The following is a 21847-nucleotide window of genomic DNA, read 5'->3' on the forward strand; positions in this document are numbered from 1 at the left end:
CACCACCTTACCCAGACTACAGTAGTGGTCTGGTGGTGTCAGTTTGTATGGCTGTCCCAGGGTGGCACAATAAGTGCTGCAGCCCTGGTAGGCCTACTGAGGGACCCATGCCCTGGGTACCTAGGGTACCATCTACAAGGGACTGTCAGGGCACCCTCAGCATCCAATTGGTTGGTACCTAGGGTACTTCACGTTAGTTTTAGGGAGAAAGCAGATAGGCTGGGGTCCTGGATAGCAGGATCCCAGCCAGACTAGTCAAAAACCACTCAAATACCAGGCAAAAAGTTGGGGGCAACCATTAGTCAGATTCCACCTTCCTACACCTCCTTAATACCACTTTAGCATCCAAATATAGTAATAAGAAACAGAAAGATGTCCAGTCAACCTTGGCATAAGGCCTTGCACTGTATGACAATGGTCACCACGAATATTAACCTTTGATCAGTTTAACCGAGAACAGATGTTTTTGGGTTAAAATCAGCAGATTTTGGATTATGTGGCAAATACCCAATTATGGATAAAACTGCAGCCACAGAACCACAATTCCAATGGCTCCAATTTGAATGAAGGCTCCGAATTTTATGGTATTTGACATTCCGGTCTGTATTTATCCATATTTGTTTTTGCTCATTTTGTCTGAATATCCATATTCACTTTGTATTAAGTGTAAAGCTACAATGAGTATTTCACATTCACCCCATAAGTGGAAATTCATGTTTGAAAGGTCCGATTTACCATTTACATTCAATGCAATCATCTAAGAACACTTACATTGTAAAGCAGCTTAAAAAGCTGCACTTCTGCAGTTAAGCTTTATTAGAATAGGATAGGATATGGTTTTATATAGCGCTCGAATGCCGGAGCGTCTTGGCGCTGGTAAGTACAGAGGGAACACAGTCCTCAAGTGCGATCTTCTTGGAAAAGCCGGGTCTTTAAAAGTTTCCTAAAGCGCTGGTGATTGTCTACTAGTTTTAGCGAACAGGGAAGCCTATTCCAGAGTCCAGCAGCACGGACTGAGAAGGCTCTGCCTCCCCATCTAACTTTCCTAATCCTGCTGATCTGGATGAGGCTCTGAGTGCTGGATCTTAGCACACGGTCAGGAGTGTATTAGGGCCAGAGGCGGCTCCTCCACTAGGGCGGAGGAGCGTCGCCCGACTGCTTTCTCGCAGTCCGAGAAGCAGAAACATAAAATGGTAATAACTTCCAGTTATTACCATTTTATGTTTATTTGCCGGTGGGTGGGCGGGGCTGCTCTGTCAGCAGGGGAGGAGTGGTGTGCCCACTCCTGAGGGTGCCATGACTGTTTGGTCAGCCCTCTGGGGCCGCCCAAACCATTGCAGCCTGCATGGAGAACATGGCCTCCCCGTGATCCCCACCAATCGCAACGCTGCCATTGCAGCATTGTGATTGGCTTAGGGGAGGGAGGCTGCCAGCCTTCTGTTCCTGCCGGAGGCAGGAGAGCAGAAGCAGGAGCCGAGAAGACGCGGGACCCGGCCGGCCGGCAGAAAGGTACGTTTTTATTTATTTTTATTATTAAATTAAAACTCCCCGCGCGACCACCAGCCCCCCACCCGCGAGCTACGCCTGCCAAGACTGGTTAGGACAGCTGTACATATAATCACACACACAACAGCCACAGCCCTGTCTCCCATGGTTGGCATTAGTGAAAGTCAACCAAAATACTATCCATTTCCAAGTTTAAAATGGACGATCGATTTTTAGTCTATTTTTCAGTCGAAAGCAGTAAAAATAGCAAACGGGGGAGCCCAAGTCATAACTCAGTCCCCATCCAGTCTGTCTAGTGTGCGATACCCTCCTCAGAAAGAAGCACAAATCGGGCCTAGTCACTGGGGCAGACACATAAGCAACAGGCTATGGCTTGGAAGGCGCCAAGTGATCTCCATGGAACATTAGGAGTAAACAGAATATGGCGCTGGCCCTATACTAGGAATTGAAAGCAAGCAGACATGTCTCCCCCTTACCCCACCGCAGTTCAGTACTCGCCACACAGAACTCACTGAATTCACCTTGGCTCAGCACAGACCTGTGTAGTGAGTACGGTGTTCTCCTGGCATTAGACATTCATTACTGTAACTCAGTCAGGTGGGGGCAGACTGTTGGTCGATGCAGATTCCTGGAGGAGAGACATCCCCGCGAGGCTTCTAACAGCACTCAAGCTTTAGCTATAAGAGTTTGCACCCATGAGGCCTACCTTTGAGAGGGTCTCTGGTCACACCCAGTTAGCCCCTGTATAGAATTAAGAGGGGTTTGTTTGCTTGGTTCATCCCCACACAACAGTAGCCACCAAGATTCTGGATGGCACTATAAAATGGGTTTTCATGCGGGTTGTCCATAACATATCGCAACCCTTTCAGACTCCTCCGCTAAGGTGCATTTTGTACAGTGGAAAAAGGAAAAATAAATTGAAACTTATTATATTTTTCCATTGTCACAGCAAGGCGAAGACTGGTAGGCACGTAAGTGCGCAGGACGGTTGGCCACCCAAATCGTCATGCGCACTTTGCATGTTCCTAGCAGACTAATAAACAGCCTGTTGAAGAACATGCACAGGCTCCCAGTGCCTGTCAGAGCACCAAACCACAGCACTCAGACTAATCACAATCCTGCATTGAAGCGTTGTAATTGGCTTAGGGGAGCCCTGGGTTTGCTTCCTGCTTCAAGCAGAAACAGAAGAGGAGGAGGGGAGGTGGCTGTCCTACAGCAATGTAAGTCATTTAAAAAAGCTTTTTATCACCCCACCCCTCCCCCTGTGCAACTGAGTGGCAGTAGCCTCTGCAGCCATAACACTCCCCAGCCGGGCTTTGAAGGAGCCCCAGGGCAGAAGAAAAGCCACCACTTTAGGTCCTGTCTGTCTCCATCCTTCCACTGACCCCAACGAGAAGCCCTATAAGGAGCCATTATGGCAGCATTACAAGACATGCGTTGCAGCTCAGACACAAAGCAGGTGCGCTAGCCCTTTCGAGAAAACAGCAAACATCCTACGCACAGGAAATGAATAGATAATTAGACATTTCCTGTAACTATCTGTGCTGTAGATAATGTGCGATTAAATTACTGTAAAAGAGGCGAGCCAATGAAGAACTAGCAATCAGAGGAAAGAATAATGTATTCAAAGCAGATGGCAGAAAACATAAGTCACAATGGTACAGAGGGTGATGGGGGTTCCTTGGTTTCTGTGTTCCTCTGCTCGTACAGAGACTGCATACGCACACTGAGGTTACTCGGTTAGACAGAATGGTCCATCTATAGGGCGTATCTGCTCTAGTCCATCTTCAAAGATATCACATGGAAGCCCTTTACATACAAGTAGGGAGTCGCCTTGAGGCCCAGCCGGTTGGGGAACTTCATCTCCTGGCTGCCAGGTAGCTTGGTGGTCAAATGGTCCTTGTCTAAGTGTACGGCGATCTACAAGGGTGGGCGAAAGGAGATGGCAACAGGGAAGCATTCCCACCAGGATCAACATGGAAACAAAGCCCCCTGCTCAGATACTACCACCGACCCCCCCATCCCCAAAATACCATTTCAGCGCCTCCCTCACCCACCTACCAATGTTTGTAGCTCCCAAATGCCTCCTATCCAAATGTTCTTGTCCACATCCGCATTCCAAAGCTTGGTAGCCCTGGGTGCATCCTACTCAGCCTTGGGGTGATCACCACCCATCCAGGTCAGTATGGGCACTGACAGGTCCACTGAACTAATATAAACTAACACCTAAAAGCATGTCTATAAGGGAGAACCCAATGGTGAACTTATAGCTCTGCACCTCATGCTAGTTTCGTTAGTATCAAAGTTCTGCGCACTAACACTCCAGCACCTGCCGTTGTGTGTTGCCTCTGGGTTCCAGATCCTTAATTGGTGAAGCGAATGGGGGTGCGCCAGATAATGTAGTCCAGTCATTCTTGTAGCTTCAAAACCTTTATTTGTACTTATTGTTTTCTTTTTCTCAATAGCACATACAGCTCAGCCAACGCGTTTCATTCCAAAACAGAAGGAACTTCATCAGGGCTTGAGAAAAAGTACCATATAATTCCTTTATCCGCGAAAGTCAGTGTTGTCAATCCAGCTTATTCTGCATGGTGGTTTGGGAATTCCAAGGGCATCATTGTGCCTGTTATCGAAATACCCCGTCCGATATCTTGCTCGTGGATAGCTTGCGTGGACGCTGAACGAGCAAGATATCGAACAAAGTATTTCAATAACGGGCATGATGATGCCCTGGAACAACTCAAAATATCCAAGACAGATATGATAAACGTTTTAGAATTCCTCAAAAGGAATGCGTGGAGTTCTCAAATTAAGATCCTTCTTCCCTGGTGAGCGAGCAAGTCTCCTTATGTCAATCAAAGTCATTGACCCCTTTGCATCGTACTACAGGACCATTATGGTTCAAACAAGGTGGACATCCTTAATCTGAAGGCTTTGCAGGCATCCTGCATGTGCCTGCTTTGTCCCTGATGAAAGGGCCCTATTGAAGGGAGGTGTCATGACAGAAGAAATTACTGATAACATAAGTGCCTCACCCACTTGTGGGGGGGGGGGCGGGGTAGAGCAGCAGGGTTCCAAAGCTATTTTCTGGTTGTCACCCTCTCTCCAATTAACAGATTAGAAAGTGTTAGCCAAGATCCTAGTGACTAGACTATATACGGTAATCCCCATCACTGGTCAAGTGTGGTTTGTCAGAAATATCTCGAAATTACCTTAGAACCTTGTCCCACCTAAATCAGACCAAACAGGACAGAAATTCCAGCCATTTCATTGGACGATAGAAGCACGTTTCATCGAGGGGAGTATGGCGATTTAATCAGGACTCTGGAGAAAGCCAGACTTCGCCAGATATGATTGGCAAAGGGTGATGACTGTACAAGTGTCCTACAACTGACGACTACAATGGGTTTTTAATACAGCTTCCTTAAGAGCAGGACACGAGACCAGAAGGTGCCCCCCCCACCACCACTCTTGTTCCTTCTTACAAGAGAACCCCAATTTTCCAGGAGCCATTTGTCGCCTGCCATATGTACACCAATTGGGCAGGTCAAGCCCTCTTTTTTAGTCCATATCCCCCTCACGATACGCAAGGGGTACCAAAGGGCCTCACATGCTTAGGGATAAGACTCAAATACTGGTCGAGAGGACAGTAGAAGATAACCTGAATCTAAAAGTAATTTTGCAATTTGATTCCGTCTTAGCATATCTACACACCGTGGCATACAGGCTGCAAAAATGACAATTCCGTTTAGCTATAGTTACATTTTTGGCGTGCTACCATTACAAATTCACAGTGGGCGTTGATGTGGATAGACTCAAATCTTAAGAGTGAAACCATGTCCGCACGCGCACAACTGGGCGAAATAAGGCTCACCCACTGGGAATGTATTTCACATATCATTTACACCAAACCATATACCTCCCACCACGCGAGAATGATAGCCCTGCATGGGTGCATCTAGAGAGATCTTTTCTCCCCTGCCCAGATGGAGTCGCGCCTCTACACAAGCAACAGAAATCACCTTGATAGTTTTCTGCAACGCGGGTCGCCATATGCAATGCATGGAACTTGCGCCATAGACTCCAAACACACCCTTGACTACATAAACAGGCATCAAGGTCGCACAGTGTTGATGTACGGATGGGAGGGAATGAGATGGTTTGTTAAGTAGAGTGAATGAGGAAGGGAATCTGGGCCAGTGCTTAATTTGAGCCGGTAGTATGCAGTACTCGTGTTCGGCACTTTAATCTAAACACATAAATTTATGACAGTCCACCACATGGTTTGTACAATTTTGAGATGAGCAGAACAATGCTTAATAATTCAACCTACTTTTAAAGTGAATAATGCCCATCACCCATGCCATCCTTACAGCTCTGAAGCCTGGGATAGTCTGAATTGTCGCTAGTAGCAGTGTGATGACTAGTAGTTGTGTAGGTACTGTCATTGGTGCACTGGCAGGGGCAATGGGAGGTGCAAGCTGCATGGACCCCAGGTGACAACGGTAACCCGGCGGTAACTCAGTAATTACCGGTAAGCCCCAAATCCACCAAATGGCAGAGGCAATGGACACTGGAGGCCCAGTGACCACCCAGGAAGGCATCCCCACACCGGACGCCCTGAAACCCGTCCCCTGGGGAGGGCGGCGGAGAGGCAAGTAAGGCTACACCTGCAAAATCAAGCACCAGCGGTGAGAAGGCTGGTCCCCAGAAGGACTCGGGGCCTAAGGCAGGGATCTCCTGAGAAGGCCCTTTGCAATTACGTTCTTACAAATTAAGCACTGGTCTAAAACCTAGACCAACTATCCAAGACCTAAAACCTGCAAACTGAATTCTGGCTAGGAAGATAGTTATTGGCAACAGACTGCTACCACAGCTTGAAAAGCAGACAACCAGCAGGCCAGGCCTCACGACCTGATTCTCCCATTTTCAAATGTCTAAGAAGAGGCCAGAGAGGGGCCACTTTCAAGCATCTGTCTACTGCACCAATCCCAGAGCCGATTTCCAGTACGGCAGAATGTGCCCCCAGGAAAACACCAGCAAACCGTCCTAAATAAAGAACACCCACCAGAATGGATGGACAGGATTCAGGGGTAACATCACAGGGTGGCCAGAGAATAAAGCTTCAGTTACTGGACTTTAAAGGTCTTAAGTGACTGGTATGGGTCCCCACTAACATTACTCTGTGCCCAGGTGTTGGACCACTAGAGATGCAGAAATGAGGGTTGCAATCTATTCTATGGGACTGCTCTAATGTACTACCATTTTGACTGAGAGTCCAAGAATAGAAAGACAAGTTTCCATTACTTTCCCACTACCCCAAATAAAAATACAAAATCACTTTCTATTACTATACCCCCCCCCCCCCCCCCATAAGCATATCACATGATTCATCAGGTCACGACCGATGAAACCGGTTTGTCCAGGCAAGGCTAGTGGCTGGTTGTCGCCTCCCGAACCACAGCTAAATTGCACATTCTGCATCTCTGGTTTGGTCCTACTGTTCTCCCTCTAGATCAATGGTACGTTGAGTGATATAGGATAGACTTCCAAGAAGTTAATGATCAGATGGAAGCATTGAGTCCTTTTCGGCTGCTCACAGGGGTCCAATGACCTAGAACCCAGAGTTCAACAACTTGGAGATAGATGCCCCCCTCTCCCAAACACACAGTGAGTGGCTTCAGGATCTATCCATCTAGAAGCGCCCTAGTTTAGGCGGACACCTGACATCACCCTGATATACCAGGGATTATCCCTGAGAAATCAAGGCGAGGCCCTCAATCCCAGGAAAACTGGCATGCAGGCAGTTGCTAGTACTAGCCGTTTGATTCTCTCTGGCCTATGTCACAAACTCCTATTGCACTTACCACCACACACCCCCCCCCACTCATCTAACCTACCTCACTGAGGGAATTTGTACACCCCCTTCGATTGAGAGGCCTTAATTCCACTGGTACCAACCAGATGGTCCACCACCCGCTGATCTCCATCAGCATGTGCCACCATGCTCCCACCCCCAAACTACCTTCCTACCAACCAAAATACTTCCTATATATCCGATTAACGTCCGAAATGGCACGGAACCATGCCATTTTTAACTCTGCCCTTCATGATAGAATCGTATGCAATAAATACTGCTTTGCTCATATGGATGGATTCTGAAACCCCAAAAAAGGACTACTTAAAAAAAATTAAAAAGCCACATTGGAGTAGAGATCGTAGGCCAGTTAGTGGTGAGCATGGCAGACCTGGGAGGTCAAATTTACTTTTCTAACAGCTCTTGAATATCCATAGAAAGAGCTACTTTCCCTAAAATTGTCCAGGAGCCTTATTTACTATTCCATCTCCAGTTCTGAAATATTTTTGGGTAGTTAGCAATCTCCTCATATTAAAAGAAAGTGTTAAGTGGTCTTTATACATTGATCAAAATGCTGCCCTGTGTGTGCCTCTTAACCCCTTCTGTGCCCGCCCCTTTCCCCGCCCTGTGCCGGCCGTTGAATTAGCGGGCGGGGTCTATGACGAGCTGGACTCGTCATGGGCACAGCGCCACCGCGGCCCATGACGAGTCCAGCTCGTCATGGGCACTGAAGGGGTTAAGGAGTGGCGGGGACTACACAAGTACTCGTAAGCCTGTGTACTTTGATCTGTCGGTCCAACTCAGACTACAGGATTAGAGAGACCGAGAGTTCACGAAATAGAGTTCCATATTAACCTGCACTTTCACAAAGTCCACAGTGTGGACATTCAGCCACCTCCAATGCCTTCCAGTTCATAGTACTTTAATAGGACCAGGGGCTGTGAAGCAACTTATTCTTTTGGGTTTTAAATGTGGTGGAGTATAAAAAAAAAGTTTTGGTAGTGTATATTACGCAAACTTGGGCCTAGGGGCATTAGAGCACTTGACATGTGTACCAGTTACATTACAGAAGGTCAGTTTTTTTTTTAAAGATGCGATTAATATAAAAAAAATAAACAGATGTTGAGCCAATGCCCGTATTGAGCCCGCTTTCCCAATTCCAAAGTTGGCAGCTCCAACCTTCGGCCTCATCTGCTCCACAGATAGCTAAAGCTACACTTTTAATACACCCAGTGATGCTGCCAAGAAGGTGATTCAACAAATCAGGTCAAGTCTTGCGTGGACGTTTTTAGGTCTGGGGCACAGGGTTACTGATGGACACTGCGCATGCTCAGCTGCATTCTTTCTGTGCACTTTTAGGTCTCGCCTAAGCAGCGCTTGCGCTGTCTCTTCGAGACATGCTGTATTCAGGATATGTGTAAACTAGGTTGGCATTGGTTACTTTACTCGCTAGCACATCTCACATTTATATGAGACCTTGTATAAATTTCCCTTCATCGGCTCCACATAGAGTATAACCTAATCCAGAATTAATATAATAATTCTTTTGTCACATTTCAAAGATACTAATTGTATATATGGACATAGCTCTTTGAGCAGTGGTACTGTCTTGCATGCAATGCATTATGGGTAGGGTGGATTTACCATATCTTCTGCAGGGTGCAGTACCATATGTGACAAAAAGTTAATGATGCTCACTAGGGACCTCTAGGAGCAGCTTGTGGTACTGCCCCTAGACATGCAGTGCCGGTGTCTTGTTCACTAGGGACCTCTAGGAGCAGCTTGCGCTACTGCACCTACCACGTCTCACATTTATATTAGACCTTCTATACATTTCCCTTCATCAGCTCCACATAGAGTACAACCTAATTTGGAAATAATCTAATAATTCTTTTGTCACATTTCAAAGCTACTAATTGTATAAATGGACATAGCTATTCAAATGTGCTTGTGGTACTGTCTTGCATGCAATGCATTATGGGTAGGGTGGGTTTACCATATCTTCTGCAGGTTGCAGTACCATATGTGATCAAAAGTTTATGATGCTCACTAGGGACCTCTAGGAGCAGCTTGCGGTACTGCACCTTGACATGCAGTGCTGGTGCCTTGCTCACTAGAGACCTCTAGGTGCAGCTTGGGGTACTGCACCTAGACAAGCAGTGCTGGTGCCTTGCTCATTAGGGATCTCTAGGAGCAGCTTGCGGTACTGCACCTAGACATGCAGTGCTGGTGCCTTGCTCACTAGGGACCTCTAGGAGCTGCTTGGGGTACTGCACTGAGACATACAGTGCTGGTTCCTGGCTCACTACGCAAGCATTTGCAGTGCCCTAGGTCTCGCATTACTGAAAGTATGAGCTATTGGTGTTGCATTATTTACAAAGCCAATACCTCAAACTATCAGTAATGCGAGACCTATTGCATTGCAAAGGCTTGTTCACGTAGGTTGTGGGGTAGGAAAGGAATGGCCAGACAGCGAACCCAAAGGTGAACCAGGAACCCTCCAGACCAATGCTACTACTCTGCCAACGTTCTAGCACGTTGAGCAACCACCTACATGCCGTTTCACATAAAAACAGAAAAGTGGTTAAAGCTGTTAATGTTTGCCTGCTCCATATCAATGATGGAAAAGCAGCACCATGGCCTTGCCAGTTAATTAACAGGAAAAACATGTTACAAAAATATATCTGACCATGCCACTGGGCACAGTAAGTGCACATCCAAGGACAGAACCGTATTTCAGTGAACACTAAAAACATGCACAAAACTAAACTAGTTTCACTTTTACAATAAAATATAAAACAATTCAGTGAACACCTGTAGAAAAGTAGCCTCTATTCCACAGCTGATCGGTGTACAGAAAACATTTTGGTAAGAATTGTTATTTTATTTATTTATTTTATTTAATGCGATTTTATATAGCGCGAACATTACCCGAAGGTGTCAGAGTGAAGAATATAGCTTGGTACCTTGCATTTTATTGGTTGCACATTTTGCTTCCATGCATAACCTACATTGCACATAGGGGTGTTTCAAGCATTGCCTGCAGCCACTTAAAATGTATATTTGGGTGCAGAAAATAGCAAGCTACAGCCAGGGCCACTGGAATTATGAGACTGCGCGGCTGCAGCATTTTTTGCATATTTATAGATTTAGCGCATTTACCACATAATCCATCTGCAGATTTTAACAACAGATATTTGGCTCATACGGGTCAAAAGTCACTGACAATACAGCAACATGCTTTGCAGCGCAATGGAAGGTCCTTGGAAAAGGTTGACTGTTTACTTTTCGGTTGCTTATTGCTGCATTTGGGTGTTCAACTGGCACTAATGGAAGTGCAACTAATGTCCACGTAGTGTTAAGTATAAAAATGACAAAATAACGAAGTAATACCAGCACAAACTTTGCTGCATAATTTACTCAAGCCTGCTGCATAATTTGACCCTCCCCTGCTGCATAATTCCAGTGGCTCTGGCTACAGCTTTCAATTCAAAATTCAATTCAAAATAAGCTTTATTCGGTTGGGACATACAACCATAAAAGCACAATTTATAGCACATGACATACTAAAATACCATGATACAGATCCACATACAATATTAAAACACATACAGTTATCATTTTACAGTATCCGACAGACTGTGGTTATCTTCTCTTAAAATAAACAGTAAGCACAGATTAGCATGGCATATTTACATTAAGGGGAACCATCGGGGCTTTTCAATTTCCGGTGTATAATGCATAAGTTAAAGCAAAACTCCAGATGTAAACAGTGGACTTATAGCAGCGTAACCTGATATTGATAGCGATAGCGAAGGATCAACTCGCAAAGGCTACAGCTTTCAATAAAAGTGAATCCAACTTTCAGATGTAAACCAAATTATGCAGACTTTCACCTCCAATAAGAAACAGGGAAAGGGGGAATGGGCGTCGCTGTCAAAATCATGAGCCGCCAAAATTAGAAGCAGCAACGGTTTAAGGATCCATTAAGAAACTAAAAGTTGGCAAGGCATTCTTGAGAGGGAAATGCATGACAGGGGTTAGGGGTAAAACAGGAGTTCGCCCCCAAACATTTAATTATGAAAATGTTAGTAAAAAATAAATCCCCCAAAAAATACACCATTGACATAGTAGGCCCTGGCACTTAAGGAACTACTTTGTGCGTGGATGTGCTCCTTGTGAAAGGTCAGAATGCTGTCACTCACGAAAGTAAGCCAATGGTTGACGTGGTCTGCCCCACGCTGTAGTCGTGGGTGCAAGAACAATGTGAATGATAATAACCGACCAATGGGTGAAGAGGGCTGGTTAGAAGAATCTTTAAAAACAAACTAGAAGTCTTTGATAACGCAGTATCTAAATAGCTGAATATTAAAATTGTAATATCGCAGTGGCTGCACAAATTCGGTTAAAACCCATCCATTTATCAAAAAGAACCCAGACAGCTGTGCAAGTTTGTCAGCTGGAGAGTATATTTTAATTAGTGTACAGGCACGAGGCAAACTTGCATGTGAGAAGCCAGTCACATGACACCAAGTAATGCAGGAAAAGACGCTGCGAGAAAAAAGGCTGCAACGCTCTATTAGTCAGGATGTGGTGAGAAAATAAACTCTCCACACATCACATTTCAAAAGCAGTCAACCAGCTACTGGTTTCACAAAAAGGAGCGAGGCGCTTGCAGCTAGAAGATGTAGGCACGGATACAGGTCCTCGAGCTGCGGAATTAAATCAAAGCCACGCGAGGAGACGTTAGATCATAATCACAGTAAACTGAGGGCTTGGTGCATAAAGGTAAAGCCAGGGAAATTACGCAATTCTCGTGAGGTTTCCCTCTATGGAGTTACTCAACTGCCCCATAACAGTAGCCAGGAGGGCATGGGGGAGGGGTGGCTGTAGGAGAAGCAATGGAATGCAATGCAATAGGTCTCACATTTGCGAGAGTTAGAGCTATTGGTGTTGTAAATGACAATGTGCCTGTAAAAGAAAGGGACACATTTTGGTCCACAGTCATAACACAGCGAGGAACAGACCGCCTATGGTTAAATCACGCCCATGGAAATCAATCCAAAGAAATGTTTTGGCAGCGAATCCCCCAGACATGGTATCAGACTCCATGGTATCAGACTCCAGTGTGGCAGCCAGAAACTTTGAAGATTGGATTAGGACATCAGTAGATAGCCTCGCTCCTGAAATAACTAAGCACCCTCAGAGAAATCAGGTGTTTTCACCTTGGTACACAGTTGAGCTTAGACAGATTAAAGCCAAATGCAGACGCAAGGAGCGACTCTAGAGAACTGATGATAGTGTTGAACACAAAAAGGACTATAACACAGCCCTAGAGGAATATAAGGCAGCAATAACAAATGCTAAAACTGTATATTTTACAAGCAAAATCCAGGCGGCCAAAAATTCCTCGAAGGAGCTCTTTAAAATGGTGACAGCTCTGTTAAAGCGCCCGCAAGACCAAAACTTTGTGGATAAGATTGCCTCCTTCTTTCAAAATAAAGTTCAGACAGTTTATAATGAACTCCATAAGACAGTATCTGATTCCACAGGGAAAAGGGATGATCCGTCAGAGAAAACTCTAACACATTGCAGTCTAGTACGATTCCCTTTATTAGCGATAGAGCGAGTCACAGATCTGCTATCACAGATTAAGTCCGGCTCGCCCCTGGATCCCTGCCCCCCCCCCCATATACTGCACCTGGTTCCCAAGGAAATCAGTGCTCACCTGACTCCCCTCCTAAACGAGGTCATCAGCTCTGGGGTATAGCCACACCCATGGAAAAAGGCTTGTATCAGGCCTATTCTGAAGAAAGCCACTCTGGACCCAATGGAGGCGAAACATTACCGCCCAATATCCTGTCTTCCGATTCCTTCTAACATTTTAGAAAAAGCCATTAATTCGAAACTAACTGACTATCTAGATGGCAATAATATTCTTGATGCTACCCAACACGGTTTTAGATCCCGACATTCCACCGAGTCAGCCCTCATCAAGGCCACTGAAGAGATCCGCAAAGTGATGGACGAGGTGGGAAGAGCCGTCCTCCTCCTGCTTGACCTATCAGCTGCGTTTGATACCGTGAACAACGAGGTATTGATGCGGCGGCTGAGGGCAGCAGGCATTATAGAGACTGCTCTAACCTTATTAACATCTTTCTTGGCTTCTAGAGAACAGATGATATATTGGGATGGCCTTAAGTCAGCAAATTTCTGTCTCCCGTGTGGTGTGATGTCCCACAGGGGTCAGCATTGTCTCCAACACTGTTTAACATATATGTTACACCTCTGACAAGACTAATAAAAGATCATGGTCTAATGCTTGTATAGTACACAGACGTACCCAGATAGTGGTATCGGTCACTCAAAGTGTGGACACTACTGCTGTCAGGTTTCGTAACTGTCTAAATAATGTCATGGCATGGATGAACTCGAACTTCGTAAAGCTCAATACTGAAAAGACTGAGGTTATTGAGTTTGGGCAGAAGTCTTCAGTTTGGAGCAAATTATGGTGGCCCACTGAGGCTGAGAACTGTCCTGTCCCCTTAACCAAGGCCAGGAACCTTGGTTTTATGTTTGATAGCAATCTAAAGTTTGCTCAACAAATTAATCAGGTATCTTCTGCCTGCTTCTTCACGCTAAAAGTCCTGCACAAAATCCTGCCGTTCATTCCATTAACTCTTAGGAAACTGTTGTTGGGGCGTTGGTTCTCTCTAGAGTCAACTATGGCAACGCCTTATACCTGGGAGCAGATAAAGGCCAGATTGCCAAACTGCAGTTCCTACAGAATGCGGCGGTTCGTTTGCTACTTGATCTCCCTAAGCATCATCCAACATCTGCCAGTATTAAACTGCTCCATTGGTTCCCAGTTCGGCAGTGGATTTCAAGGCCCTCTGTCTCGTACACAAGGCTTTGTATGGAGGGGGAGCTGCGGATGTGCAACAGCTATTCTCCCAGTACTCGCCACAATGCTGTCTTAGGTCAGCAAATACAGGACTGATCCTGGTCCCCAAGATGAAAGAGCCAGATGGGGAGGAAAGAGCTTCTCATATCGACCTGCCAAACTGTGGAAATCCCTCCCCACATTGATCAGACTACAGCCTAACAGGACTCTCTTCAGAAAACAGATAAAGACATGGCTTTTCCCTAAGCTCGAAGACTAATCAGCGTGAGCCTCGGCATCCTCTCACCTCAGCGCCAAGACGCCTCTGCATTCGTGCGCTTTATAAGACAAATCAGTCACTCAGTAAACAACAAATGTACAAAGGATAAATTTTACAGTAGATATTATATATTAAGATCACGTTTCTGTTGTAAGAACCCACAATGTGGTGTGTAAGTGCAAAACATCTCTTTCCAAGTGTAAGCAGCTCTTTTGTCATATTTTATAGTATATATTTGCTTAGTATAGTAACCATGGTTGCTGCTATCGCACTTATTGTGCCTTATAATTGCAACCCGTAACTTTTTGAATGAAAGAGTCTGCAAGCGAGTAACAATGTGGTGCGCTGGCAAAGCGCTTCAGCACCACATCAAGATCAGAAAGCGCTACCTAAATGTTACTTAAATAAAACTTACTAGTGGTAAGCAAGGTGACGGTTGTAAAAGGAGCTTTGTGCCTATCTTGTTCAAAGCCTCACAGGCACCGTGTACGAGCAAGCCATGTTATTTCACAGCAATGGTGTATGCAGTGATTGAGTGTGAATGAGCAGCATTTGACAGTGAGAACACACAGGACTGTAAAGACTTCCAGATGGGCTGAGGAGAAGCCGTGGTGGAGCTCATGTGGCAGTGTTAGTGAGGCAGAAACAGAAGGCGAGCGTCAATGGCCAAATAAAGTCTTGCAACAGGCTAGGCTTGCCAATAAAAGTTGGGACTAAGCAACAAGGGACTGCAAGGAGGGGCGGCACAATGTAAACCAACTACGACAGTGGCTTCCCCACTTTAATAATGTGATCTTAGGGAATATTTTATTTTATCAAAACATTCATTTTCTACATTATTAAGTATGAAATCACTTTCAAAAATGTGTTTTTTTTTAATAGACTATGTGTTCCTCTATGATAATATGGGCCACATACAGGGTTTAGATGATTTTTTTTTCTTGCCTCTTAGTTCACTAGCGGCTCATGAGTAAAAACAATCACTTTTGAAAAGGACTTCTCAGCACAGTGCTATAATGTGACGTATTATGTCTAAGCTGCCATGTGCTAAGGAGATCGATTTTTTTTATTGTGAAGACGCATTATAACATTTTACACAATGTTTGTTTTGGGATTTAAACAGCAAACATTTGAGGGTTCAGCTCATGCAGCCTCTAACAGCCGAGCCAGACCCATGGCTGCGCTTAATTTGTTGGCTCGCCCATATGCCATATCTACATTTAAATGAGTGGCTTGCCAGTCTTTGTAGCAGGTCAGAATTGAGAGCTCTTTCGGTCACGCTGCCTGCCAGTGGGTAAAAGGGCTGTTTGACTACATTGTCATTGTCTCGGTACGGTACACAGAACAGAGATGATGCTAGAAGGCAGCATTTTAAATTCTGTCAGATTGAGAAGCAACCAAGACCATGTTAAGTGGTCTCTTATCCAGTACATACGTTCTGTGTCTTGAAAGGCAGTTGCCTAATTAAATTAGAAACTTGCTTTCTAGACATAAAACCTACCTCCGGGATAAATAAATACATTTCAGAAATGCATACCTTCTATGTCTAGAAAGCCAGTTGCGTAATTTAATTAGGTGACTTGACTTGTAGACACAGAACGTACATTCGGGATGAATTACTTTAAGAAGCATTCTCCGCCAGGCAGAATTTCGAATACATATGCTGCCAAAGGGTGAGTCACAAAGTTCCTAATGTATTGCCTGCTGTGTGATATCTTCTCCCTGTCTTTCTTTTCAGTATCAGCACTGCTGTTACTACTACAGAAAGAGAGATAGAGCAAATAGCGAGAAAAGGTGAAGAGCGACTTGACAAGGACAAAGAGAACAAGCATTGGCATAGCCAATAGGTCTCGCCTTTGGGACCTTATAAGTGTTTAGACAGAGGTTAAATCTGGTAGCCTCTCTGAGACATAGGCATCACATGTGACTGACTGCCCAAGACTTACTGACCTTTCAGGAGCCTGATAAGTGAGTGACTGTAGAGGCCCCACCGGTCAGAGAAAACACAGCCACAGAGAAAGGAAAAGCACAGACACAGCAAATACACGAAAACTGAGACAGGAAGAACACAGGCACAGAGAAAACAAAGACAGGGAATATACTGTCACTGAGACAGGGAGAGCACAGGCACAGGGAATGCACTGACACTGAGGCAGAGAAAACAAAGACAGAAGGAATACACTGAAATTGAGACAGGGTACACACAGACACAAGGAATACACTGACACTGAGACAGGGAACACATTGACACAAGGCATGCACAGACTCTGAGACAGGGAGAACACAGCCACGAGGAATATACTGATACTGACAGGGAACAGGCAGACATAGGAATACACTGATGCTGAGACAGGCAACCCACAGACACAGGGAATACAATGACTCTGAGACAAGGAACACACAGACACAGGAAATAGACTGACACTGAGACAGGGAAAACACAGATACAGGGAACACACTGACACTGAGACATGGAAAACACACAGGGACCGCATTGACACTGGGACATGGGGGACCAAAGACAGGGTCACCGAATTCAGTGAATAGAAATACACTGGCACTGAGACAGAGAACACAAAGGCGCACGGAGATCACGGATACTGAAACAGGGGCAGTGACACTGGGGCAGTAAATACAGTGACACAGGAAATAGGAAAACACTGGCACTGGAGTACAGCATACATTGACACAAGGAAGAAACTGACAGTGAGTCAGGCAATACGCGGAGACAGGGAATAAACCGACCCAGGGAATACATTGACACTGGGGCAGCATATACACTGACACCAAGACAGGGAATACATTGACACCAAGTCAAGTTACAAATTGAATGTGAAGGACAATGTAGTGGGACATGGAATAAACTGACACTGAGACAAGGGGTACACTGACACGGGGAACACAGTGAGGCAGGTAATGCAGTGGAATACAGAGGGACAAGAAAACCAATGAGAGTGGGATACACTGAGACAAGGAGAACACTTACACTGAGACAGGGAATATAATGAGGCAAGAGACACATTAACACTGACACATGGACTACGAGATAGAGAAAATACTGACACTGAGTCAGGGAATACAGTGGCACTGAGACAAGGAATACACTGAGACAGGGAATGCAGACCATGGCAAGAACAACACAGATTTGAGGGAACATTTCAATACAACGACCATACACAGCCTCCACTAATGGAGCTGGGGGCGGTGTGCTGAAATATTTTGAGAGGATTTTTTAAAATTACATGTGGGCGGTCTTCGAGGGATCTGCGTGTTATGTCTGGAACGAATACCAGAGAGTGCACCGCCAGTGCCCGGTATCGCAGCTGACCAGCAGGAGCGGAGCTGTGGAAACCTAGGAGGGAATGTTCTAAGGAGCAGTGCTTATGAGAGCCAGGTCCCTCCACTTTTCCCGAGTGCTCCGCTGAGGACGGGACGCCTCAGCCGGCCTGAGGGAGAGTGTCTGGTGACATCAAGATATGGCAGAGGCAGCAGGACCTGGACACCAAAGTGCCATGGAGGAGCAGGCACCGGCACGCGGCCCAGAGAGGAAGCACGCGATGCCTGCACAATCAGTAGTCACCAGATTTAACGAGGCAGGTCGTGGCTGAATGGGACAAGTGCGGAGAAGGCAACCGGCCGATGGAGGACTGCTCAAATCCACACTGCCGGTGCCTGATCAATGTGAGGAAGCAGCGCCCCACCCACTGGAATGCCTGGTACAGCGGAGGCAGCAGGAGTTGGGCACTACAGCAGGGCAAACGAGCGGCCACTGGTGCGCTGCCTGGAAAGGATACGAGCAAGGCCATGCTCCGCCTTGACTCAGGCACAAGGATTTAAAGGGGCAGGTCACCGGGACGAGTGCTGAGAAGACAATCGGCCGGTGGAGGACTGCTTGAATCCACATGGCCTGTGCTTGTATTTGGTGCATAGAAGGAGCGCCAGCACCCCCAAACTAGGAAAACAAGCGTAGGCCACGTGGCCGCAAAAGTGAAAGCGATCGCGAGGGGCGGGAGGGAGAAGCATGGATAAACAAGCGGGACTACGTGGCGGCAAAAGTGAAAGCGACCGTGAAGTAAAAGCAGCTGCAGCGTCCCGCAAATGGTGCAAGCGCGCTTGTGTGAAATCTGACACAAAATAGATGGCACACTGCGCGCTGCTGCTCGTAACCGCAAGCCGTAGGCCTTTTCACACGCACGAGTCCAGAGCGATTCCAAGAAGTCGTTTTCCTAGCGCAGCGCATGCGCGCTGCGCTAAGCTTGACCTAAAAAGGAATAAAGGCGACTGAAGAGAAAAGGGGAGGAAAGAGGCGTGAGGGGTACAAAGAGCTATGAACCTAAACTTTAAAAATGAAAACCACTTACCTCTTCAGCCTTCCTGTTGTTCAGTTGGCTTTGTATTGCACTAGACATATCATACACACAAAAAGTCTGCGGCTCTTATCCGTGAGCTGGCAGCTCGAAAATGCTCTCTTTGCTGGAAGCATGCATGTGTCCTGGCTTTAGTGAGGCCCTCTTCCAAAGGCTGCAACTCCTTCCCTTCTCAACTTGTCACCATGCGACGACTTAGGATAGGAAGGGTTTGGTAAGAGGCAGCTGTAAAAGATGCCAAGCAGCCTCGGAGTACAGGGCTGCCTCAAAATGTCACGCTTTACCGTGTGGTTAGTGGGAGACCACAAGCATTGCACAGCCGGGCTGGCAGCAGGTCAACCTGTAGGCTCTTTAATATTCACTGCTGCCAGTGACTGCCACCATATAACAGGCGCTAACGCCAGTGTCTGATTACAAGAGCCTGACGTCCGTTTCGGAGACCGGACTAGCATAATCTAGGCAGGTGAAGGCTGTTCTCGACTGTGTGTTGTAGAGTTCCTAAAATGCAATTATCCTTCTCATGACAAACATTAGCACTGAGATACACTTGGCTGAAAGTGAAATATTTTTTAGTGAATCGATGACCTAGTAAAATATTAGAATGCTTTTCTGCGTTCCATTGCTTTCTCTGGCACAGTCGTGCAAGCATTACTCGCTCATAAACATAGTATGGGGCCTAAACTGTACAAAAAAGATTGTGTCTCATCTCTTTTGCATCTGTATAATGCATTCACAGTGACTTGCTTGACGCACATGGATGCTGCCTCCTAAAACGCTCTTGGTTTTAGCAATTTAAATTGGATGGTAATTACAGGGTTTAGGCTGGCATTACCGGAAAAAGCGAAAGCGCACTTTGGAAAGATTGCAAACACGCTAGCACTACTGAATGCCTTTTAGTAGCGCATATTGAACCATTTGTGCTTTATGTAAACAAATACCAAGCCCCCCCTCCCACTCACATGATAGTACATCCCAAAGTACACAATTTGTTAGATTACGAGAGGCGCTTCAGAAATAGCTTTTTTTAACCGTAGACAAAGACACAAGCAGCCTAAAAAATACAACGACGTAGCAAAAAGGATCATTTAAACAAAAGAGTTCTCTAAAATGGCAGATGTACAATGCATGCGTAATTAAACTGTACTTAGTCAGTGCTCCTGAGCCTTCAACGGAAGTAAATTATTGGCTGCCTGAGCAACTCAGGAAGCACCAAAGAAGAGGTACGCCTGAATGAACCAATGAGTTGAGTAGAGGCGGGAATAAAGTCAGTTTATTGATTACCAAAGGTCTTGCAGACAGCGCATGCGCGCTGACGCTCGACCTAAAATAAAGAAGAGGGTGGGTATACAGAAGGCGAAAGCAACATGAATGGGGTAGGAAGAAGCACACAGGTGACAGACAGCAAAACAGAGTGCAGGAGAGATATACGAAAGCGACAGCTGGAAAACATATGCACTTCTATACAGTGCTCAACCCAAAAGGAAAAGCAAGCTGTAGAAGCCAGGCAAAATAGATGGTAAAGAGGCTATGCTCCATGAGGAGGACAAACAAGATTGACAAGCTGGGTCACAAAGCAGGAAAACCAAAGCCAGTTGAGTCAACCAATTGTAAGCAAGGGGTGGGCTCCAAGCTGCTTTGTGTTCTTGGTAGGCCCAAATAGATCTCTCCATAGACAGCGCATATGCCATCTAGTAAGCTTGACCTTAAAATTAGTAGGTACATCTGGCAAAACAGGGTAAACAAAAATAGACAAAGGAAAGAAAACCGTGTTTCACCCAAAAAAGGGATACAATTAAAAACAATAGGTGGTGGTGAGGCTGGACATTAAGAGTCAAACTAATCTTCAGAAAGGGTAGATGAGGGCCAAATGGGTGTAGCAAATAGTATGGTAGAGGAGAGGAAATGATGTAGGTCAAACTCAAGAACACATTATAAGGGCCACTGGAATAATGCGATTGCCCTGCTGCAGCGTTTTTCGCATCATTATGGATTAAATTAATTTGTCAGATAATCCATCATCTGCAGATTAACAACAAAAAACGTTTCTAGCTCAAGCAGTTCAAAAGTTACTAAAAACGCAGTGACATGTGTTGCTATACAGTGGCAGGCCATTGGCAAAAGCTGACTGAACCCTTCTGTTCAGTGACAGTGCGTCCATTGGGGCGCTGGGGCGTTGCCCCACCTGGCCACATTGCCCCAAGTCGCACACAAGCAAAATAGCAAATTCTAGATTTAACAGAAACTTAAACTATTCGCGAGTCGCTCCACTCCAGGCATTGTCAATCGGCGCTGAAGGGTGGTGGGGGCAGGGCTGGCTGCGGCAGCAAGGCTGACTGACAGCAGCGCTTACTAAAGCGCAGCTGCAATAGGGCTGGTCATTTTTATGACCAGCCCGACCATGCGCACTACAGCCACCTTCTAAGGACCAGGAGAGGGAGGGGGAGTTGGGACCCGAGAGGCCGAGGGTTGCTTCATGCAGCAGTCCACGGTCTCTAATGGGCGGGCCGTCTCCGTGCCCTAGCCAGTCCTGGCGCTGCTAATGCAGCGTCTGGATTGGCAGAGTGACCGCGGAGCCAGAGAGGGCAGGCATTAAGATTGAGTGCCACGCGTGGGTGGGTGGCTCTGCCGCAGCAGCCGCGCTGTGATTGGCCTTGAGTCAGTTGCGTAACCGGCACCGCGCCAGTGCCACACGAGTCTCGACTCGACACCAGAGACCTCGTCTGGCTACACCAGAAGTGTCCACACGGTGCCTAGCTGGCAGTGCCAGCCTGCCTCACTCCGAGATAATTTCCCCAGACTTTTCTGTGCCAGTCAATAATCTGCACATCCGTGAAGCCACCTGAGCATGTAAGTCAGATCGACATTTGATTTCAGCACATCTCACCTTCCTGCCATCGTGTACACAGTCTAGACGTTGCTTACACTCACGTTTCATGGACTTCGCTTTACAGCAT

The 21847-nt window shown here is 46.2% G+C and overlaps 1 pseudogene; it reads right to left on the reverse strand.

The window, feature by feature from the left end:
- Positions 1 to 3282: 3282 nt before the first annotated feature.
- The window catches only part of LOC146833524 (galectin-1-like), a 36098-nt pseudogene continuing 17533 nt past the window's right edge, over positions 3283 to 21847 (reverse strand).

Source organism: Triturus cristatus, chromosome 4_2 (assembly GCF_964204655.1).
Source record: "Triturus cristatus chromosome 4_2, aTriCri1.1, whole genome shotgun sequence".
NCBI lineage: Eukaryota > Metazoa > Chordata > Amphibia > Caudata > Salamandridae > Triturus > Triturus cristatus.